Source organism: Lepisma saccharinum, chromosome 4 (genome assembly GCF_977018435.1).
Source record: "Lepisma saccharinum chromosome 4, izLepSacc3.1, whole genome shotgun sequence".
NCBI classification, from domain to species: domain Eukaryota; kingdom Metazoa; phylum Arthropoda; class Insecta; order Zygentoma; family Lepismatidae; genus Lepisma; species Lepisma saccharinum.
The window spans coordinates 71,888,196-71,913,708 of NC_139232.1; positions in this window are offsets into that span (position 1 = coordinate 71,888,196).

Sequence of the window (25,513 nt, forward strand, 5' to 3'; positions counted from 1 at the left end):
GATGTCGTCGTGCAGCGTGAGTTTCAAGATTGAAGATTCGCTCGTGAGATGGAACTCGCCCATCCTAGTGATGCTGTTTCAGGTTCCACAGTGCTTTCTGGAAATCCTCGATCGTAGGGTTATTTATTTTAGAGAGAAACGCGAGCACGGAGAGGCAGAGATGACCGCAGTTCACGTCTCCGAAATCTTGAATGCGTTCGTCGTTGTAGTATATAGAGGTTTTGTTCGTTTTCAGATAATGAATTAAATTTGTAGGTGGAACACCTCCGAAAGAATCGAAAACAAATGCTTTATCATCATTTTTGTGGTAACATATCCAATGCGTGCCTGGATTTTCTTGACCGTCCAAGTTGACTACTCCGCATTCTCTTCTTTTCACGCTTGAAGGTAACGAGTCGGACATAAAAACTCCTCTGAAGTGTTTGATTTGTAACGGTCCGATCAAAGATTCAATGTCTCGGTTGGTGAGTGCCGTTGTTTCTTTTTTTTAAACTTTCTCATCACGCCCTTCCCCCCTTTCTTCTCCATGGCCAGGTTGTGACGTTTCTGTTCTTCCAATTCCGCTTTGTTCTTCTTCGAGTCGATGACGGTTTTCGCGATGGCGGCACTTCCGCCAGCCAAACTTCCAACGGCCCCCAATGCTGCTAGGATGGCCGGGATGCTGAATATGAAACCTCCGATCTTTTGCTGTTTCCGCGAACGCTGCAACCGTCTCAATTGAGGTGTGCTGAGCAGCAATTTCATTCCATGTCCTTTCGACAAGCAAGAACGTTTCTTTTCGTGTTGTTTCTTGGTGAGTAACCCATCGAGAGCACCTAGATTTTTTAGATTGGAGTATGGTATCTGGTACACGACACCCATGGGCTTCATGTTGATGCTCTATGTGTTATTTTCACGGTATGTTATTTATATATATATTCTGATATTTTTTCTTGTGTAGTTTTTTTACGGTATGTTATTTATATATAAATATTCTGAGATTTTTTTTTCACGGCCCCGCAGTCGCTATACAAATTCTATTACGTGCTTCGTTTTCTTGCCAAGAAGTTCCTTTGTCCCCTTGTACACGATTCGAGTTTTGTTCTCGATTAAAATAGATAGCTTCTCGTCCGATAACATGTTAGCGTATCGATCTGGTAAAAATAGACTGTATTGTGCGTTGAGCAACAGGCGTACCTTGGGACCATACTGGGTAGAAACGATTGAACCGGAAGTTATCGTGTAAGGTTTGTCGACTTCCAATTCCCGAATTTTTACATACTCGACTGACAAATTTAGCATTTGTTTTAATGCTTGGAGGTCACTCATTTTTTCAGTTGTCATATCGAAGAAGAGAAATTTTCAGTGTGTGTGTTAGAGAAATTTAATTTTTTATTTTCACGATGTGTGTTATTTATATATACCGAAGATTATTTTTTTTCACGATGCATGTTATTTATATATATATTTTTTTTCACGATTTGTATCGAAGATTTTTTTAACAGAGGAAGAAAGTTCGCGCTTCGGAGAATGCGATGATGTGCGTGATGATTTCTTCAGTTTCCTGTTTGGACTTACGCCAATCATCAGTATACCGTCTTCTTCCCTGCCTCGCCTCGTGCAGTTCATCCAACCTCTCGTTCAATTTCTCCCCCGCGGCCGACAGAAGAGTGTCGAGATCACCGCACCTCATTCCACTGATCTCCCGAAGATGGTCCTTGAGAACTATTTCGCATCCCATGCGAAATGCCGGCGTCGTTCTAGCTATGATCACAAGTTTATTAACATCTCCGTTAACTACCTTTTTGAATATTTTAGATAGTAGTTCGTGCGGCAAATCAGTTATGCAAGCCATGTTGCTTTTTTTACTGTATGTTATTTATATACCCCACCCCAATTTTTGTTTTGTGTTCATGGCGATGGTGGTACCCAGTGCGGCGACCCGTTCACCCAACGATGCGTCTCTGCTCACGAATCTTTCGAAAGCTGCGTACTCTAACTTTCTGTCTGCTTCGTGACGTGCATCCAGATCCGTCTGTGTGGTGATGTAAGCGATGTCGTGATCTTTGCATGCCGCGTCCAACAGATTCACACCCTTGTCTCCTCTCTCCAATCTTTTCTCGAGTTTGGTACCCGGTCCGCAGTACTGGTAGCCAGGTAGATGCATCTCGAAAGGTAACTTGTTGATGATGTCGTTCACAAGCCCCTTTCCTTCGGCCACGTTCCAAAATTTCGGAGGCAGCGTGTTGATGATTTTGATGAGGTAACCTATGCCCTTGTCGTCGTTCACGATGAAGTTGGAAAGTTTCGTGCTGATCATGTCCACGATGCCAACCTTCTCGTTGTAGAAATTACGATTGCCTGCATTCTCTTCGCCGGCTATCACCAACAATCGGTCCACGAGTTTCCTAACGTCGTCCACCCAAACGAATTCTTTGGGTAACGTGTTGTAGCGTTTGACGCCGCTGCCTGTTTTGACCTGGTTCCAAATCGGTTTGATGAGATTCCTGTACTTCTCGCCGCTGCTCGATTTCACCCTATTCTGCGAGGCGTCGTTGTTCTGGTACAAGGCATCCGTCATGATCAGAATTTCCTTGTAACTTTGGTAATCTTCGTCGGTGTAATCTTTCGGCTGCTTTTTGGCGACGAGTTCCCACAGTCCCACCGTACCCGGATACCTGTTCCAACTATCCTTGTCGCCTAAATTGACTTTAATGTCGTTGCCTTCGAAGGTCACCTTCGATTTCCCAATCTTCCACACCACACCGCCGCCTTCGCTGGTTTCCATGCTGGGATACAATCCGAACACTTCATCCTTGTCGAATTTCCCCGTGCTCAGGTAGTCTCGTGCCAAAGGTCCCAACTCGATTTTATCCGAAGACGACGACGTGCTACCAATAGCTCGACGTCGTGCCGGTGCATCCTTCAGTTCGAACGGTGTCGAAGGAATGCTCGAAATGGGCGTGGGTACGGCGTAACTTTTAGCTGCGAGCGGCACGAGTTCGTTGATCAAATTTTTATTTTGTTCCGTGACACTTTTAATTTCTTTACCTAGACCGCTGATGGCATCGATCACAGGTTGATCCTGACGTTTCTTCTCTTCGTAGAATCCGCGATTCTCGGATTTCCAACCTTTGAAGCGTTTCGCGAGGTAATCGCGAAGCTTGAGATTTTCGTCTTCGATTTTTCGTTTCGTCATGACGTTATTTATACACCTCGTTTCTCACAACCTTGCAACGTTTAGAAAGTCGTTCATTTTGTTTCTGTATTTTCCGTCGTTGGGTTTCCTCGTCATGTCGATCGTAGCGAATCCGAAATCGTCACCGTTCCAGCAAGTAGAGCAGCAGCGTTCCGAAAATTGATTGTAGTTCATGTCTCCGCCTACGTAGTCATCGTACGCGTGCTTGAGGTTGGTGTGATCTTGACGAAACAAACATATGAAATTAGCGTTGTCGCGTACTAACTGTTTTGGAATTTTGGAAAACGTTTGAGCTAGGTAAAAACAATCCATTCCTTTGTGACGACCTTGCGTGAAAAAGTTGCGAATTTCATTTTGATTTTCCAGGATGGCGTCGTCGAACACAACGACTGAATTTTCACGACAATCGTCGAGTGGTTTTATTTCCGAGGCAAACGTTGCAATGTCCAGACCATCGTACAGTTTCATCAGTTGCTGGTATTTGGATTGCTCTAAACTTTTCGAGAACACGTACAGGTGCCTATTCTTCCAATCTAACCAATTCGGTGCGAGGAGAAAATTGTCCACGAGCAGTGTCGTTTTTCCACACCCCGAAGGTCCTACGATCAGACAGCGGATGCTGTCGGGGAGCAATTCACCGTTTTTTTTCTTCTTTCCATTTTCCGAATTAGGTAAACGTTTCACAACATTCCACGTACTCATAGAATCACTTCGTTTGAATCGATCCAACTTGTTTCCGGAAGTCCCAGCCATTTCACCAAAAGTTTGTTGCCTCTCTTGCGCAAAACTTTTTCGATAAGGTACGTGTCGGGGTATTTAGTTTTAGAGAGTTCCTCCTCGTAGAAGCGCCCCAATAAAATTTCACCGCCACTGTCTTTTATTATATACGTGTGACGGTTCCCGGGTAGAACTCGAACCACGGTAAAAAGTTCAGTGCTCCAGTTTCGTGTGAAACCCCTGTCGAACGTTCGCTTCAATTTACTGACCCTCACCTGTTCTCCAATTTTGTATTTAGCTTTTTTTGTCGTGGGCGTGTACTTTGGACAGTAAACGCTAGAAATTAAACGTTGCTCGTCAGACTTGGTAACGTCAGCTGGCTTCATGCCTATCGTTCCGTGCCGTGTGTGATTATAGTTGTTAACAAGTTCCGGAAGAATGGTGACCCATTTGTAGCTTCCCTGAAGCGTGAAGCGTGACCACATGCGCGATTTCAGAGTGCGATTGAATCTTTCCACGATGCTGGCCTTGACGTCACTGAAGGTCGAGTAATGTTGAACGTTGTGTTTCCGAATAAACTTTTGGAATACGGCATTGTAAAATTCCTTCCCTTTGTCCGTGTGCAGAAACCGAGGTCGTCTGCCGCCGCTTTCGCGAAAAATTGTCTTGAATGCTTCCGTGACGCACGTTCCCGTTTTCGCCTTCAAAGGTAGAGCCCATGCGAATTTCGAAAATGTGTCTATGACGGTGAGGAGGTACTTGTTGCCCTTGTTCAATTTATGTACGTTTTTTAACTTGCCGCTACTCATTTCGACGAGGTCGCTTTCCCAGAGGTCGTCGATTCCCTTGGTTACCACAGCCAAACGTTTGTAGTTGCGGCGTGCAGGTTTATGCAATTCTTGGACGATGGCTTGCCTTGACATTCTTTTTAGAGATTACGTTTGAAGAGAAGCACCAGCGTGATGGGATTCAAAGAGGGTGGCACCTCGCTCGTGTTTTGAACGATCAGCTTATCGCCGGCACTCACGTCGAAAACGGTAAAATCTTCGTCTTCCTGTATTTCATATATGTTGCGCGTTTCGTTCCAACGCGCCAGAGGAATGTTTCCTGCTTTCTGGACACCACGATTCGATATCAAAGTCATGGTGGGAACACTAGCTTTTCTGCCGTGAGACCAGTACGAAAATTCGTTTACCTGAATCGTGCCATCGAGGAGAAACTTGTAGTACGGATGATAAGGATGCAGCATGTACAGTTTGTTACCTTCGACGAACGTGGAGATTCTCTGTTGATTGGGTACGCTGTTAATTTCGATGGCTTGCAGAGAATGGAGTTTAGCGAATTTAGTATCGATGCTAACGAGGTTGCTGTGAAGCTGACCCAGTGTGTTTTGTACGGGCACCAAATGCTCGACTATGGTATCCGTTACGGTAGAAAATGACGGTTTGATTTTCACTTCCACGTTCAACTGCTTGTAGCTTTCGTTGAGTTCTTGCAACTTGGCACCGAAAGAGGCCAGCGTCGATTCCTGCGTTGATTCCAGCACTCCAACTTGATCTCTGATGTTGACCACAATCTTCTGAAGGTTCTCGATTTGATTCAATTTCAAGCTCTTCTCGGTAAGATCATTCACGATGATTCGCATCTCTGTAAACTGCGTGTGAAGGTCGGCGACGCTCTGCGAAGTGGGCAGCGTCGACACCAGCGAAGCAAGTTCGTCTCGAATCTGTTCCACGTTCGCCGTTTCCGTTTCCAGTCGTTTCAGCATACGTGATATGTTCCTTTTCAAAGCGTGTAATTCTTTGGAGGTGGGGTGATTGCCCACCCTACTCTCGAGATCGCTCAACGAATTTTTGATGTCACTCGAATCTGATAGTGCCGTCACCGCCGTTTTCAATTTTTCCAAATCTTCGCTCGAAGGCACGCTCGTTCGTAACGATTCCAAGTCACCCTGTATGTTGTCCAGTACGTGATGAAAATGAGTAAGATTGGATTCGACGTTCAAGTTTTCCAAATATTGGATCTTCTGCTGAACCGTGCTTAACGTGTCCTGAATACTCGTCAACACACTTGCTTCAGCGTGAATATTTTTAATTTCTTCGTTGATCAACTCCAGAGACGCCTGAAGCGTAGCGATGGTGGTTTGAATGTGTTCAAAATCTTGATAAGCCTCCAGTTGAATTTTTATGTTCGCGACGCTTTTACCAATAACCTGCAGTTCGTCCGACGATGGTAGGTTCGTCATTGTATCTTCCAAAGTCTGCAACTTGGATTTGATTTCTTCCAACGTGCCGGTGAATTCTTCTTGTAATTTGGAAACAACGACCTGCAAGCGTTCTACATCAATATCATTCACGACGGTTTGAAGTTCAGAGAAATTCTTTTCTATTGCGGAAGTTCGCTCTTCGATTTCGAGTTTCAATTTTTCCAAATCTTCATTTTTCGATTGAAATTGCTGTAATTTGGCCAAATCATTTTGAAGCGAATCCATGCTCAACTGTATATTTTGAATGTTGTCGTAAGAAGGTACGTCGACATAATTTTTTATCAGTGTTTTCAGTTCGGAATCGATTTTCAGAATGGGATCGAGACATTGCGTTTGGAGCGTAGCGATCTCAGACTCTAAACTTTTGTTTAAGGTCTCCTGCAAAGCGATCAAATCGGTCCTCAACTTCTTAACTCGAACGTCCAGCATGAGAATCTCTTCTGCATGGTCTACACGCTTGGTGTTGCCGAAAATGTCGTTAGGCATTTTTGGTTAATGGTTATTTATAATAGAATAGACGATTCGTAATTCTACGAAGAGAGGAACGAGTTTGTCGTAATCTCCTAGGAGTTCCACGTAAAGATAATCTCCTGCAGACACATCGTACGACATGTTAGAAAGTACCTTGTCGTGCTTCATTCGAAAAATGTTTTTGCCGGTAGAAATTTTGATTTCGCCTGTGTTCTCCGGATTCACGGTGATTTGAAGTTTCCCGTCGATCGGAATTTCATAGAAATGTAAATTGTTATTGAAGACGTAAAACATCTTGCCCACATCGTCATTTATTTTTGTCCATATACTATTAAGATGTACAATTAGTAGACCATTGAGTTTAGATAACATGGAAGGTAAGAGGTTATTGGAATTTAATAATGGAGTGTCCATGTTGCTTTGTTTGCGGAAACCAAAAAGATTCATTGTCCTTGTTAGTTATTTAACACGTTGTGCTTTTTTTGCCATTCTTCAAAACATACGGAGGAAAAGAGGAGCCCTCGGGCGATGAAAAGTTGCAAGCTGTTATTATGTTGTTAAGCCCGCTCCAAACCGAGGCTCATTAAATTCAACTCTTATTTTTCATCGCCCGAGGGCTCTTCTCTTCCTCCGTATGTTTTTGAAGAAGAATGGCAAAAGACACAACGGACTTCATGGCTATGGGGTTACGGTTAACACACGTCACATTTATCGCTTTTATTGTAGTGGCCCCACTCCCTCGTGTGGATTTGACAATCGAGAACACGTAACTTGTTGTCTCTGCCATCCAATGCGACCTTGGTTACGCGCGTCGTGTACAAATCATGCAATTTACTTGCAATGCGATGATCGGTGCTGAGTTGTCTTTTACCTTGAAACAGGCATTCTTTGTAGTCTTGCATGCTAAATTTGCTGGTACTTATTTTTCCCACCCCCTTCGCTTTCTTGATCTCTTTTTCTTCTGCAATCTTTACACAGTACATTTTGGCACGAAGCCCCGCAAATTCCCTGCTGTACTCCCCGCCAACTTCATCTTTGAACTTTCCTATGATCATTTTATTTTCTGTCGAATGCAAGTGATGGTCTGATGGTAAGTTGCTAAAATCAAACAGATGCTTCATCTTAGTCAGATCATGTTCGAGGCTTGGTGTTTGGATTAGAAAAATGAAGCTATCCGTGTCAATGTAACATATTTGGATGTTATCTCCATAAAAAAGTTGAAACTGATCGTAGTACGATTGGTACATGTGCAATTTTGATAGTTCAAGGACGGTGGCACCTATGGCAATCGGCTTGTTGAGCATCACTTGCTTCTTGTTCCTCTCGACGAATACTAGATTCTCGTCGAAATTGGTGAAGTTTTTGAAGTAGGGGGACGCGACGATCTTTTCAAATTTCTTTTCGTCCGTGACCAACATTGCATCGATGTAATTACGCACGTTCTCCATCGTCTTGCCGTAGATGGCGTTATTGAACAGTTTGTACAGATCCTTGTCTGCAGGCGATGTCGATTGCGCTCTGCGTCGCGTGTTCTCGGTTATGTAGGGTTCCAGCCACCTGCTCTGTCGGAACTTCAATCCTCTATGAACTTTCTTCAACTGCAAGCCGTGACTTATGTAAAATTGGAGGAGTCGGTAGTGCAGAATGTAATTCCGCTTGTTCTCCATGCTTAGTATGAGTTTTGGCTCCGATGATCCTCCAGGTGGCTTCTTTTTGGTGGGGGCCAGGGCCAATCCGTGATGTTTCTCGTGAAGCGTTTCGGGATAATCGAGATCCACTTCCAAGAAACAGCCCCATTCATTATCTTCGCTCCAGTTGAGAAAATCTTCGCAGGAGAGTTCCTCTTCGGTCATCCACGCGTAGTCGCTGATGGGAAGACACTGGGACATGGAGTGGCCGTACAGGTTGTTGACATCCCAGTAGACAATGTAGGTGTTGGGCTTCGATGCATCGTAACCAGGCGTATGAGGATTGTTTGCCTGAGCATGGCGTCGGGGACATTGGACGATGCCACCGCGTATCGCACTCTCCATGAAAGCATACTGTTCCTTCTCTGCGATGAGTCCTAGTTCCACGTTGGTGTATTTCATCATCGATTCCCAAGTCAACCCCGGCGTCGTGAAGAAATACGCAGGATCCAACTTGTATATCGCGATGCATCTCTTACGAAACGATTCGAAAATGTCCATGAGGAGAGTCACGTCCAATTTCAGATAGAGATCGTGATAATCGCGAAAAGTTTGGCAATTGAATGCCGTCCATACACTACGAGCGTGTTCGTAGTCCTCTTCGGAACAGACGTCCTCCGTGAGATGAGAATAAAATACCTCCCGGGGTGGAAGTTCCGTCTCGTCAAATTTCTCGAAATCGTTGACGTACTCGTAGGGGTAGACGCCCTTGCGACGCAACAGATTCAAATTCTCATCTCTCCCCGAAAAACATTTTTGCTTGGTGGCCACAAGATCTTCGTCGCCAAGTTGAGATGCAAGGCTTGCGAGGCTGGAGGACAGGAAATTGTAAGAGTCCAGGATTCGCACTTCCACACTTCCTTCTTGGAGAGGGATCCAAATTCTTACCGCAATATACTTCTCACTTGTTCTCGGAATGATCCTGATTCGAGAAGTTATGTTGTAGAGCTCTTTGACGAAGAGATGCGTGTCGTACTTCTCCGTGTAGTGCAGAAACACGGCAACGAAATGCGACTCCTTAATTTTAAGATTGCACGAATTACAGATGGTGCTCAGGAATAATCCATTCTGATGGTAGTAGTGTATATTAGTTGTTTCAAAATAATACTTTGTAGGTATCCTCTTTTTTTATCAATTGAATATCACTTTTTGACATATTTTGACAATTTTTTGTCGATGTTTTAGCGTTTAGCGATGTTTTAGTACAAATTTTCACTATACTCATTTTTTTTCCACTCGTACTTGGTAGGTATATTATGATCTTACGTGATACAACTTAACCTATCTTTTTTTTACGATTATTTAATTTTTTTACGATCCTAAGTGATATAACTTAACCTATCATTTTTTTTATTTATGCACTGTTTGAACGTCATCATTTGAGGATCATATTTTGTAGGTATTTTTTTTTTATCAATCGAATATAAGTTTTTGACATATTTTGACAATTTTTTGTCGATGTTATAGCGTTTAGCGATGTTTTAGTACAAATTTTCACTGCACTCATTTTTTCCATTTATACTTGGTAGGTATATCACGATCTTACGTGATACAACTTAACCTATCCTTTTTTTTTTACGATTTTTTAATTTTTTTTACGATCCTAAGTGATATAACTTAACCTATCATTTTTTTATTTACGCACCGAACTAACCTACAAGGGACTCTGTTTGTTTTAATATTTCAGTATTATAAGGTTTTCACAAATTTTATATAACCTAAAATGTGTTGGATGTTGATTTTTAGTATGTGGCAATTTTTTATGAATTTTAAAACTGCTCTGTGACCCTCTCGTTCTTCACGTCGTAGGCGAAGGACTTCTCTGCAATCAGGATGACACTGCATAGAGTATCCTCGGGCAAGGCGTCGTGGAACTCGCAGACGACCTTGATGTTGGTTCGATCGTTGACCACAACCTTCTTCCTCTTAGATGTGTTGATGACGGTCATGGGTCTCCGTGCTTTGAATTCGCTGGGCGTGTAATACATGTCCACGCTTCCCTCGGTCACGCGTTTGTAAGCCGTGTAAGCTTCGTAAAGTTTGAGGTAATCGTTTTTGGTCACGTCGAGGTTGTAATTCTCGCGCGGGAACACTTCGTTGCGTCCATTCTTCAGATAAACGTTCTTGATTTTGCAGTCGTCGAACTTGCTGGAATCTTTCTCCTGATTGTTATCGCGCCCGGTCTGAAAAAGCACTACGACGAAATCTGGCATGTCGAACTGTATGTTGTTGAACTGCGTCGTCACGTCGAATTCCATGTGACTTCCCGACGCCATCTTCTGCACGCACTGGTAACCGTGAAAGTGAATCAACACCTGCGGATTTTTCAAGATCTCCGCTTTGTACTTGAGGGCGTAGTTCGTTTCGTATTCCACCACCGGCATTCTCAATTCCATGCTCCGGATGACGCATTTCGCCGCTTCGGGTAAAGTGTTGGCTATCGGCGTGGTGCCGTCCGGACCCAAAGTAGCGTATCGCATCAGTGCGTCGTTGTCGTTGGCCGCTCTTCGAAACGTGACCCTCAGTCCTCCCTTCCACATGATCTCCTTGTAGTCCGAGAAGAAACCAGGCAGCAGACGCATGGGAAAGAGCACCGTGTGACTTTTCGTCGATATTTTGGTCCCGGCTTCGAATCCCCCGGCCTGGTAGTACGCTGCGTCCGTTTTGGATAATTTCAACGTTCCCACTGCCGTCGACGTGATGCCTGGATAATCTATTCTGTCGATGACGGTGTTGTGTTTCCTCACCTCCACCTGCGAGAACAGGTAAGGCACGAAGTTGTCCACGAGTATCAAGTTTGCTGCTGCAGGAAACGCGTCTCCATTTTCTTTCTTCACCACGTCGAATTGAAGGTAGAGGTCCGCTCTGTGAGGATGAACGAACCCATCGCCTACGTCCACGTCGTATTCGATCTCCCTGTTCGCCTCGTTGAGATTGGCGAACGTGCGACGGTTGGGAGGGAAAGATTGCAATTCGTAACTTTCGATTTGCTCCATTTTACATGTATGGTTATTTATTATACGTTGATCTCCACGATGGCCGTCGTAGTGGCACCTGCGAAATCCACCACGTCTCCTTTCTCGTTCGTCACCACCAACTCTATGTCGTCTATGCGGTTGCGACATACTGGAAAATAGATCGGCGAAGAGGGCGTGTAGATGATCGGTTCCATGAACTCGGAACTTGGTTTGAAAGTGGCTATGATTCCCGTCTGCTTGTGACTTCCTAACAATCCGTCCGAAGATTTCGTGATCATACCTTCCGCCACGTTGCAGTGTACGTTCAGAGTCTCTATGGCCAAAAATTTAGGAATGTTGGTTGCTACGTGCTTGATGCCAGCTTCGAGTTTGGTGTCGTTCTCGAAACCTAAAAGTTCTCCCATGGTGCCCAGGTCCACGGTCTCCGTCGCGGATAGGATTTCCACTCTGTGCGTGACCGAATTTTGAGAAAGGTATGTGCCTTTGGGTAATTGAGCTTGCAAAGTGGAAAGATTGTATTGGCCTGGCGTGACGACGATGTGTTCGCTTCCAACGCTAATTTTGTTGTTGTGCTGGGTGACGTTAGGTATGAGGTACATGCTGTAGAATGCACGCAGAGCCACGGATTTAGGATAGACGATGTCGTCGTGCAGCGTGAGTTTCAAGATTGAAGATTCGCTCGTGAGATGGAACACGCCCATCTTAGTGATGCTGTTTGAGGTTCCACAGTGCTTTCTGGAAATCCTCGATCGTAGGGTTATTTATTTTAGAGAGAAACGCGAGCACGGAGAGGCAGAGATGACCGCAGTTCACGTCTCCGAAATCTTGAATGCGTTCGTCGTTGTAGTATATGGAGGTTTTGCTCGTTTTCAGATAATGAATTAAATTTGTAGGTGGAACACCTCCGAAAGAATCGAAAACGAATGCTTTATCATTGTCGTTTTTGTGGTAACATATCCAATGCGTGCCTGGATTTTCTTGACCGTCCAAGTTGACTACTCCGCATTCTCTTCTTTTGACGGTTGAAGGTAACGAGTCGGACATGAAAACTCCTCTGAAGTGTTTGATTTGTAACGGTCCGATCAGAGATTCAATGTCTCGGTTGGTGAGTGCTTCTGTTTCTTTTTTTTAAACTTTCTCATCACACCCTTCCCCTTTTTCTTCTCCATGGCCAGGTTGTGACGTTTCTGTTCTTCCAACTCGGCCTTGTTCTTCTTCGAGTCGATGACGGTTTTCGCGATGGCGGCGCTACCGCCGGCTAAACTTCCAACAGCCCCCAATGCTGCTAGGATGGCCGGGATGCTGAATATGAAACCTCCGACCTTTTGCTGTTTCCGCGAACGCTGCAATCTTTTCAATTGAGGTGTGCTGAGCAGCAATTTCATTCCGTGTCCTTTCGACAAGCAAGAACGTTTCTTCTCGCGTTGTTTCTTGGTGAGTAACCCATCGAGGGCACCTAGATTTTTAAGATTGGAGTATGGTATCTGGTACACGACACCCTTGGGCTTCATGTTGATGCTCTATGTGTTATTTTCACGGTATGTTATTTATATATATATTCTGAGATTTTTTTTTGTGTAGTTTTTTTACGGTATGTTATTTATATATTTTCAAGGCCTCGCAGTCGTTACACAAATTCTATTACGTGCTTCGTTTTCTTGCCAAGAAGTTCCTTTGTCCCCTTGTACACGATTCGAGTTTTGTTCTCGATTAAAATAGATAGCTTCTCGTCGGATAACATGTTAGCGTATCGATCTGGTAAAAATAGACTGTATTGTGCGTTGAGCAACAGGCGTACCTTGGGACCATACTGGGTAGAAACGATTGAACCGGAAGTTATCGTGTAAGGTTTGTCGACTTCCAATTCGTGAATTTTTACATACTCGACTGACAAATTTAGCATTTGTTTTAATGCTTGGAGATCGCTCATTTTTTCAGTTGTCAGAGTGTTAGAGAGAAATTTAATTGCTTTTTTTTCACGATGTGTGTTATTTATATATACCGAAGATTATTTTTTTACGATGTGTGTTATTTATATATCAAGTTTTTTTTTTACGGTATGTTATTTATATACCCCACCCCAATTTTTGTTTCGTGTTCATGGCGATGGTGGTACCCAGTGCGGCGACCCGTTCACCCAGCGATGCGTCTCTGCTCACGAACCTTTCGAAAGCTGCGTGCTCTAATTTTCTGTCTGCTTCGTGACGTGCATCCAGATCCGTCTGCGTAGTGTTGTAAGCGATGTCGTGATCTTTGCATGCGGCGTCCAACGGATTCACACCCTTGTCTCCTCTCTCCAATCTTTTCTCGAGTTTGGTACCCGGTCCGCAGTACTGGTAGCGAGGTAGATGCATCTCGAAAGGTAACTTGTTGATGATGTCGTTCACGAGTCCCTTTCCTTCGGCCACGTTCCAAAATTTCGGAGGCAGCGTGTTGATGATTTTGATGAGGTAACCTATGCCCTTGTCGTCGTTCACGATGAAGTTGGAAAGTTTCGTGCTGATCATGTCCACGATGCCAACCTTCTCGTTGTAGAAATTACGGTTGCCTGCATTCTCTTCGCCGGCTATCACCAACAATCGGTCCACGAGTTTCCTAACGTCGTCCACCCAAACGAATTCTTTGGGTAACGTGTTGTAGCGTTTGACGCCGCTGCCTGTTTTGACCTGGTTCCAAATCGGTTTGATGAGATTCCTGTACTTCTCGCCGCTGCTCGATTTCACCCTATTCTGCGAGGCGTCGTTGTTCTGGTACAAGGCATCCGTCATGATCAGAATTTCCTTGTAACTTTGGTAATCTTCGTCGGTGTAATCTTTCGGCTGCTTTTTGGCGACGAGTTCCCACAGTCCCACCGTACCCGGATACCTGTTCCAACTATCCTTGTCGCCTAAATTGACTTTAATGTCGTTGCCTTCGAAGGTCACCTTCGATTTCCCAATCTTCCACACCACACCGCCGCCTTCGCTGGTTTCCATGCTGGGATACAATCCGAACACTTCATCCTTGTCGAATTTCCCCGTGCTCAGGTAGTCTCGTGCCAAAGGCCCCAACTCGATTTTATCCGAAGACGTGCTGCCTATGGCTCGACGTCGTGCCGGTGCATCCTTCAGTTCGAACGGCGTCGAAGGAATGCTCGAAATGGGTGTGGGTACGGCGTAACTTTTAGCTGCGAGCGGTACGAGTTCATTAATCAAATTTTTATTTTGTTCCGTGACACTTTTAATTTCTTTACCTAGACTGCTGATGGCATCGATCACGGGTTGATCCTGACGTTTCTTCTCTTCGTAGAATCCGCGATTCTCGGATTTCCAACCTTTGAAGCGTTTCGCGAGGTAATCGCGAAGCTTGAGATTTTCGTCCTCGATTTTTCGTTTCGTCATGACGTTATTTATATACGTCGTTTCTCACAACGTTGCAACGTTTAGAAAGTCGTTGATTTTGTTTCTGTATTTTCCGTCGTTGGGTTTCCTCGTCATGTCGATCGTCACAAATCCGAAATCGTCACCGTTCCAGCAAGTAGAGCAGCCTTCCGAAAATTGATTGTAGTTCATGTCTCCGCCTACGTAGTCATCGTGCGCGTGCTTGAGGTTGGTGTGATCTTGACGAAACAAACATATGAAATTGGCGTTGTCGCGCACTAACTGTTTTGGAATTTTGGAAAACGTTTGAGCTAGGTAAAAACAATCCATTCCTTTGTGACGACCTTGCGTGAAAAAGTTGCGAATTTCATTTTGATTTTCCAGGATGGCGTCGTCGAACACAACGACTGAATTTTCACGACAATCGTCGAGTGGTTTTATTTCCGAGGCGAATGTTGCAATGTCCAGACCATCGTACAGTTTCATCAGTTGCTGGTATTTGGATTGCTCCAAACTTTTCGAGAACACGTACAGGTGCCTGTTCTTCCAATTTAACCAATTCGGTGCGAGGAGAAAATTGTCCACGAGCAGTGTCGTTTTCCCACACCCCGAAGGACCTACGATCAGACAGCGGATGCTGTCGGGAAGCAACTCGCCGTTCTTTTTCTTCGTTTGACTTTCCGGATCCGGTAGACGCTTCACCACGTTCCACGTACTCACAAGATCACTTCGTCCGCGTCGATCCAACTCTTTTCCGGAAGTCCCAGCCATTTGACAAACAGTTTGTCACCTTTCCTACGCAATACTTTCTCGATGAGGTACGTGTCGGGGTGTTTTGTTTTAGAGAGTTCCTTTTCGTAAAATCTTCCTTTCAAAATCTCGCCGCTACTATCTTTTATTATATACGTGTGTTGGTTTCCAGGTAGAACTCGAACCACCGTAAAAAGTTCCGTGCTCCAATTTTTTGTGAATCCCTTCTCGAAGGTGCGTTTGAATTTGCTGATCCTCACCTGGTCTCCAATTTTGTATTTAGCTTTTTTTGTCGTGGGAGTGTACTTTGGACAGTAAACGGTAGAAATTAAACGCTGCTCGTCAGATTTGGTAACGTCAGCTGGCTTCATGCCTATTGTTCTGTGTACTGTATCATTATAGGTGTCGACGAGTTCCGGCAGGATGTCGACCCATTTGTAATTTCCCCGAAGCGTGAATCGTTTCCACATGTGTGTTTTCAAGGTTCGATTGAATCTTTCCACGATGCTGGCTTTGATGTGACTGAAGCTCGAATAATGTCGAATGCCATGTTTTTGAATAAATTTTTGGAATACGGCGTTGTAAAATTCTTTACCGTTGTCCGTTTGCAGAAACCGTGGTCGTCTGCCACCGCTTTCGCGAAAAATTAATTTGAATGCTTCCGTGACGCACGTTCCTGTTTTCGCCTTCAAAGGTAGAGCCCATGCGAATTTCGAAAACGTGTCTATGACGGTGAGGAGGTACTTGTTGCCCTTGTTCAATTTATGCACGTTTTTCAAATTGCCGCTACTCATCTCCACGAGGTCACTTTGCCAGAGGTCGTCGATGCCCTTGGTTACCACAGCCAAACGTTCGTAGTTGCGGCGTGCAGGTTTATGCAATTCTTCGACGATGGCCTGCCTAGACATTTTTTTGTTTAGAGATTACGTTTGAAGAGAAGCACCAGCGTGATGGGATTCAAAGAGGTTGGTACTTCACTCGTGTTTTGAATGATCAGCTTATCGCCGGCACTCACGTCGAAAACGGTGAGATCTTCGTCTTCGTGTATTTCATATATGTTGCGCGTTTCGTTCCAACGTGCCAGAGGAATGTTTCCTGCTTTCTGGACACCACGATTCGATATCAAGGTCATGGTGGGAACGCTAGCTTTTCTACCGTGAGACCAGTACGAAAATTCGTTTATCTGAATCGTGCCATCGAGGAGAAACTTGTAGTACGGATGATAAGGATGCAACATGTACAGTTTGTTACCTTCGACGAACGTGGAGATTCTCTGTTGATTGGGTATGCTGTTGATTTCGATGGCTTGCACAAAATGCAGTTTAGCGAATTTAGTGTCGACGCCGAGGAGATTACTGTGAACTTGTCCGAGTTTATTTTCGATGGGCAGCAAATGCTCGACTATGGTATCCGTTACGGTAGAAAATGACGGTTTGATTTTCACTTCCACGTTCAACTGCTTGTAGTTTTCGTTGAGTTCTTGCAACTTGGCACCGAAAGAGGCCAGCGTCGATTCCTGCGTGGATTCCAGCACTCCAACTTGATCTCTGATGTTGACGACGATGTTCTGAAGGTTCTCGACTTGATTCAATTTCGAGCTCTTCTCGGTAAGATCGTTCACGATGCTTCGCATCTCTGTAAACTGCGTGTGAAGGTCGACGACGCTCTGCGAAGTGGGCAGCGTCGACACCAGCGAACTGATTTCGTCTCGAATCTGTTCCACGTTCGCCGTTTCCGTTTCTAGTCGTTTCAGCATTCGAGATATGTTTCTTTTCAAAACGTGCAATTCTTTGGAGGTGGGGAGATTGGCCACTTTACTCTCGAGATCGCTCAATGAACTTTTGATGTCGCTCGAATCGGATAGTGCCGTCACCGCCGTTTTCAATTTTTCCAAATCTTCGCTCGAAGGTACGCTCGTCCGTAACGATTCCAAGTCACCCTGTATGTTGTCGAGTACGTGATGAAAATGAGCGAGATTCGTTTCGACGTTCAAATTTTCTAAATATTCGATCTTCTGCTGAACCGTGCTTAACGTGTCTTGAATGCTCGTCAACGCTCTCGCTTCAGCGTGAATATTTTTAATTTCTTCGTTGATCAATTCCAAGGACGCCTGAAGCGTGGCGATGGTGGTTTGAATGTGTTCGAAATCTTGATAGGCCTCCAATTGAATTTTTATGTTCGCGACGCTTTTACCGATGACCTGCAGTTCGTCCGACGATGGTAGGTTCGTCATTGTATCTTCCAAAGTCTGCAACTTGGATTTAATTTCTTCCAACGTGCTGGTGAATTCTTCTTGTAATTTGGAAACAACAACATGCAAGCGTTCTGCGTCTATATCGTTCACGACGGTTTGAAGTTCAGAGAAATTCTTTTCTATTGCGGAAGTTCGTTCTTCGATTTCGAGTTTCAGTTTTTCCAAATCTTCATTTTTCGATTGAAATTGCTGTAATTTGGCCAAATCATTTTGAAGCGAATCCACGCTCAACTGTATATTTTGAACGCTGTCGTAAGAAGGTACGTCTACATAATTTTTTATGAGCGTTTTCAGTTCGGAATCGATTTTCAGAATGGGGTCGAGACATTGCGTTTGGAGCGTGGCGATTTCCGACTCTAAACTTTTGTTTAAGGTCTCCTGCAAAGCAATCAAATCGGTCCTCAACTTCTTAACTCGAATGTCCAACATGAGAATCTCTTCTGCGTGGTCTACACGCTTGGTGTTGCCGAAAATGTCGTTAGGCATTTTTGGTTAACGGTTATTTATAATAGGATAGACGATTCGTAATTCTACAAAAAGAGGAATGAGTTTGTCGTAATCTCCGAGAAGTTCCATGTAAAGATAATCTCCTGCAGAAACATCGTACGTAATGTTAGAAAGCATCTTGTCGTGCTTGATTCGAAAAATATTCTTGCCGGTAGAAATTTTGATTTCGCCTGCGTTTTCCGGATTCACGGTGATTTGAAGTTTCCCGTCGATCGGAATTTCGTAGAAATGTAAATTGTTATTAAAAACATAAAACATCTTGCCCACATCGTCATTCAGTTTCGTCCAAATGCTGTTGAGGTGAATGATCAACAGACCGTTGAGTTTAGGTAACACGGAAGGTAAGACTTCATGATCTGGTATGGTTTCCATAATGATCTGTTTTTTGAAACCGAACAAATTCATAGGCATGCTGGTTATTTATTCTCACAACGTTGCAACGTTTAGAAAGTCGTTGATTTTGTTTCTGTATTTTCCGTCGTTGGGTTTCCCCGTCACGTCGATCGTCGCGAATCCGAAATCGTCACTGTTCCAGCAAGAAGAGCAGCGTTCCGAAAATTGATTGATCAACAGACCGTTGAGTTTAGATAACATGGAAGGTAGAAATTCATGATCTGCCGTGCGGTGTACAGTCTCCATTGTTTGCTTTCGGAAACCAAAGTGATTCATTGTCCTTGCTAGTTATTTATTGTGTATGTGAGATAGTTAATTTTTTTTATTTTAGTTATAGTTATTTAAGTTCATTTTTTTTCATTTGCATTGCCTACAATTTTTACTAATTTCTAAACGATAGTGTCCCCAAGGCAACGTGTGGATTCCACAAGACAAAATACATCTTTTATCGTCATGCGGATCTAATGCTACTTTCCTAACTTTGTTTGTTGTAATCACGTGGTCTACACTTTGGATTCTTTGTTCTATGCTTAGTATCGTCGATTGTGAGTAAAGGCAATCGATGTAATCGTGGAAGGTGAGTTTGTTCTCCACCGTATTTTTGCCCACACCTTTTGCTTTCTTCGTGACGCTACTCTCTGTTCTCATGGCATACATCTTCGAACGCAAACCCGCGAACTCGACAATAATATCACCGTTACATTCATCTTTCAGTTTACCTAGGACTTTTTTGTTGAGGGATGGAATTCCAAATCTGTTGGGTTGAGGGTACGCAGAAGTATCGAAATACTCAAGCATGGAAGGATTTTTTATGTCTTCGTATAGGTTAGGTGTTTGTATGCTGTAAATGAAGCTGTCGGTGTCCGTGTACAAAAGTGATATTTTATCATTGTAGAAGGGTTTCATCACGTCATAATGAAATTCGAACATGTAAAGTTTCGACAAGTCGAGAACCGTTGCGCCAACGTAAATTGGTTTTCTGAATTTCATCAATTTTATATGTAGATTGAAAAGTGCTAAATTCTCGTTGTAAATTTTTCTCGACTTGAATCTAGGATCGGCTATCCACTTCCGACATTTATTCTTATCGGAAATTAATTTCACGTCTACGTGCTTTCTAACATTCTCCATGGTCTTTCCGTACACCGCATTGTTCATTAATTTAAAAAAATCCTTGTCTAAATCGGAAGTGGCAGCTGTTCTATGTTGTGTGTTAGTTTCTATGTAAGGTCTTAACCACGTGGAATGTTTAAACTTTAGTATTCTTCTAACATTTACTATCTGAACACCCTTCCCAATCAAAAACCGGAGATTCTTGTAGTGGACGACGTATCTCTGTTTAGGGTCCAATGTTAACAAAAGCTTGTCTTGAACCGAGTCGGGTGGACATTTGATTTCGGGAGTCGGAGGCAAATCCGAAAACGTGTCGTGCAGGGGGTCGGAGAATTGGAGATCTACCTCTGCGAAGAAACCACACTCGCTATCGTCGAAATGAATAATGTCTATCGAAGTGGGATCTAACCATTCGAATCCCCCGTAAGGAAGTTTCTGAACCATGGCATGTCCGTAGAGATTATTAACGTCGGCGTAGAAGATGTAATTCGATGCTCGATTTGAATCGTAATCTTCTTTCATGTGTACGTTATTAGCTTTTGCATGTCTCTGTACGCATTGCACCATTCCACCTCGTATCCCTCTTTCGATAAATAGCAACATGTCAACGTCCGATATCAGTTCCAGCTTGACCTTTGTCTGGAATAACATTGCCGACCACGCTAATCCCGGTAGACTGTAGAAATACGCTGGATCTAATTTATAAATATTCGTTGCCGTTTTCCTGAACGCTTGAAAAACATCCGCGAGTATCGTCACGTCTAATTTTAAGTAGGCATCGTGGTAGTCTCCGAGTGTCCTACATTCTAATTTCTCCCACATGAGTTGCGCGTGTTGGTATTCTTCGTCCGTGATTCCTTTCTCTCTGAGTCTGCTGTAAAATTCTCTTGGAAGTGGAAGAGCGTCGTCGTTAAATTTAGAACCATCACTGACATATTCGTAAGGATAAATCCCTTTACGTCTAACGAGTTCTACGTCTACGTTGGGAAAACTAGCTCTAGTTATTTTAAATTGATCGTCGGTGAGTTTGTTCGCTAAAGCATCCAGACTTGCAGAGAGAAATCTATACGAATCCAGGAAGCGCATCTCGATTGTATTTTTCGTTCCCGGAATCGACACTTGCTTGCTGAGACTAATATAGCGTTCTTCATTCTCGGCCAAGACACCTATACGTTTCGGATCGTAGCCAAGATGTCTCACAAGGTGGTGAAAATCATATCCGCTTCCGTTGTGAAAGAATATGGGGATGAATTTAGGTTTCTGGATTTTAAGATTGCACGTGTTGCAAATTCCACCTATGTAGTTTCCGCTGAAATGATCGTGGTGGAATATTTTTTTGTTCTCATCAGTGAAACTTTGATCACATACCGGACACACCTCAGTGGAATTGTAATTTTGAAGTTCATTTTCAGTTAAAGGTGCCATCGGTTTTGATGTAAGCAGTACGCTACCAATTACCTCAACCTCCTTCATTATTTTTTCCAGGAAGTGTTCAATTGCATTTGGCCCGCGGTATATATATGCTTCATTTATTTTATCACGTCGCACAACAACATAGCCGAAACTATTAGGTTGATGAAGCTGGTACGGCGTTGTGGAGGAAAGTTCGGGATCCGGTTCGCAGTAGGAGAGTGGTTTGAGGAACGCCTCGAAATCTGCGACAATAATTGCAGGATGTTCCAACAATGCCTTGTGCATTTTGAATTCTTCGACTTCGTTCGTTTCGGGCATCAACATTCTAGCCGGTCTGTTGTCGCCGCAGTAAATTTTATGTTCGGCAAGTTTCTCGATAGCAATTTGACGTCCGCTGTATTTTCGATAATCGAGTTGTTTTTGATCGTCGAACGTGGTTAGGCATCTCGGACAAACTTCGATGTTGTTTGCATGCTTGGTTGATTGACTTCTGACCAAACGTGATAGTGAACGAATTAGCGTGTAGTGATGAACATCCTCGTTTGAAATGAGAAGGAGATTAATCACACGAGCATCATCATCGTCGATATCGCTTATCCTGACGGGATGCACAAGATATTTATCTGACGTGAAGGAATACACATTAATAGCGATGCGTTTTCCTGCACGATTTTCGAACTTTGTTATATCCGACAATGTCACCGGGTATTCAATGTCAGACATTACACTTTGAAAGTCGGTCTCGTATTGTTTGTAATTAGAAACCTGTTCTGGATGATTTGACCAATGAACAGGATGCAGTGCAGCCAATATACACCAAAGGAAACACTTTTTATCGCTGTTCTGTATATTTAACACAGCCCTCTTGTGTTGAATGTTCGGTGGAAGAGGAACGTAGCTGGAAGCGCGAAGAGGCGAGAATTGGTTCACGTAAACAGTTAACGTGTGAGGACTTCCACATAGAGACCATCCCGACCCTTTAGCCTCGAAATCGTCATGTTTCTTAACCAGCTCGTTGGAAACTTTATAATAGAAGTTGTCCAAATTTTCGACGTCCGCCAAATAAAGAGTCTGGTTTTTTGTACGATGATAAAAAATACTCGTTGTGCCATCAACTTTCTCGTATTCAGAAAACAGAACAACGTATATTTTTATAGAGTTGTTTTCAAGTTTATCTTTTAAAATATTTAGTACAGATGTTTTCGTTTCATCCAAGAAACTAAGAATGTCACGACCTGATTCTGACTTAATTGAAAAATCCTGGAGTTGGTCGTTAAATGCAGATCTAATTGGTTTGCGTTCATTAGATAATTTAATTTGCTTGGAAGTGGAAGCTTCCGTTTCTGAATTATCGATTTTCCTTTTCGATGTTCCTTGTTCGATCGATGGTTTGCAAATTTTGAGATGTTTACTTAAATTTGTAATGCTAATCATCTTTCCGCATCGAGCACAGGGCTTAGAAGGTAACGAACGATTTAAACTCGAAGCTGTTTCGCTACATCTTGCCCTGTGTACCGATAAATTGTTCCTTGAGATTAGCTTCCCACAAGTAACACATTCAGTTTTATCATTTTTACGATTGAAACTGGTGGTGGATGCCATTGCTTTTTCGAAAATCACAGAAATCAAAAAGTCTAGTATATAGCGATACAATTTTCAGGTATGTTATTTTATATAGAATTTCTTGGAGTGATTACAAAACTCAAAAATTCAATCTACTGTAAATAGAATTTCAGGTATGTTATTTATATAGAATTTCTTGTGTGCGAATACAAAAACTCAAGAATTCAATCTACTGTAAATACAATTTTCAGGTATGTTATTTTATATAGAATTTCTTGGGGTAATTACAAAACTCAAAAAATAAATCTACTGTGAATATAATTTTCAGGTATGTTATTTTATATAGAATTTTCTCGGGGGCGAATACAAAACTCAAAATCCGAGACAGTCCAGTTTAACGTGTTCATATTTGAAAAAAAATTGCAAAATACCCCGACAACGTTTCAGCTACTAGGACCTCATTACCATGAGCCTAATCCTAGTAAGCCACATACACACCTGTTCTTCGTATCGCATATGCTAGTAAGTCAGATGACATATTGGGAGAATCACATTTCCCCCAATGATCCCACCACAACAAACGTCGCACATGCTAGAAGCGTCACATCAAGCTTCAGGTATGCATCGTGGTAATCACCGAAAGTTCGGCAACCCAACTCGACCCACATAGACTGAGCATGCTTGTACTCCTCGTCGGTAATACCTGAACCTCTCAACTGGCTGTAGAACTTATCCTGGGGAGGCAGCAACTCTTCTTCGAACTTGGAAGGGTCTGTGACGTATTCGTAGGGGTAGACCCCTTTACGTCTGATGAGTGCGACATCTAAGTTCGGGAAACTTGATGTAGTAATGGCTAGTTGGTCGTCTCTGAGCTTCCCAGCAAGAGCATCGATGCTTGCCTGGAGGAACCTCAGAGAGTCGAGGAACCGAAGCTCGATGCTGTTGCTTGAGTTGGAGATCGGCACCCACTTGCTGATGCTAATATAACGCTCCTCGTTCTGCGCCAGGACATTGATTCTCGCATTGTCGTACCCTAGATGTGTAACCAAGTGATGGAAATCATATCCCGAGCCATTGTGAAAAAAGACCGGTATTTCATCAGACGGTTTCTTATACTTGCAGCATAGCACGGCATAGAATTTAGTGAAGTATGTAGCCAATGCATCGTTGAGGATGGATATTATCTTAGCTCGCTCGCTCTCCAGAAAACTACGCACATCGCAGAAGCTGTCTGATGTTATGTTAAAGTCTTCTAATAAATGCTCAAACGCAATTCGGTCTGCTTTCTTCGTCAGCTTGACGCATTTGGTAGGTGGCGATGCATCGAGGGAGGTTACTTCTACCTTTCGCTTGGAAGGTTGCGGTAGAGATGTTCCAGTGCTCTTGCAAGTAAGCTGGTGTCGCTTGAAGTAGTCAATAGAAAAATTGTTTCCACACTTAGAGCACAGTTTGGTCGCACATATTCGCTTTCCCGGCACACAAGTACGACAGTGCCTTTGAAAATTTTTACTTGACACAGTAATTTGGCACGTAGGGCAATTTTTTTCAGAACGCATAATGCAGAGATTTTTTGGGGGTATGTTATTTAATACCAAATGCTGTGCAATGCAAAATATAATTGCTCACTTTTTTTAACTATTTTCTATGACCTTACTTTGGGTTTTTTTTTTCGCCAAATTATATGCTTCTAGTCTCCTATACAATACAATATACGTACAATATATTGTCAACAGTATTATATTTGAGCGGGCCGCTTGTCACCTAAACACTACAGCTCACAGGTCGGGAAAATCTGACATGAAAGCAGATAATACGCTTATACCTTATTTATATATAATTTTCACGGGGCGTTCAATATTGTCAACGGTATTATATTTGAGCGTGTCGCTTGTCACCTAAACACTACAGCTCACAGGTCGGGAAAATCTGACATGAAAGCAGATAATACGCTTATACCTTATTTATATATAATTTTCACGGGGCGTTCAATATTGTCAACGGTATTATATTTGAGCGCGTCGCTTGTCACCTAAACACTACAGCTCACAGGTCGGGAAAATCTGACATGAAAGCAGATAATACGTTTATGCCTTATTTATATATAATTTTCACGGGGCGTTCAATATTGTCAACGGTATTATATTTGAGCGCGTCGCTTGTCACCTAAACACTACAGCTCACAGGTCGGGAAAATCTGACATGAAAGCAGATAATACGTTTATGCCTTATTTATATATAATTTTCGCGGGGCGTTCAATATTGTCAACGGTATTATATTTGAGCGCGTCGCTTGTCACCTAAACACTACAGCTCACAGGTCGGGAAAATCTGACATGAAAGCAGATAATACGTTTATGCCTTATTTATATATAATTTTCACGGGGCGTTCAATATTGTCAACGGTATTATATTTGAGCGCGTCGCTTGTCACCTAAACACTACAACTCACAGGTCGGGAAAATCTGACATGAAAGCAGATAATACGCTTATGCCTTATTTATATATAATTTTCACGGGGCGTTCAATATTGTCAACGGTATTATATTTGAGCGCGTCGCTTGTCACCTAAACACTACAGCTCACAGGTCGGGAAAATCTGACATGAAAGCAGATAATACGTTTATGCCTTATTTATATATAATTTTCACGGGGCGTTCAATATTGTTAAGAGCGTTAGTTTTTGTAGAGCTCTCTTTTTCCATCTTTCCTCTATACAGTAAAGTTGTAGAAGACACAATTAGCTAACCTAGCATACAACATACCTTCCTAATTAATATGGATATTGTCACACATTCCTCTTATTTTATACTGTTGTAAATGGAAAAGATTATGTACGGTAAATGTTTTGTACATTATAGGGAAA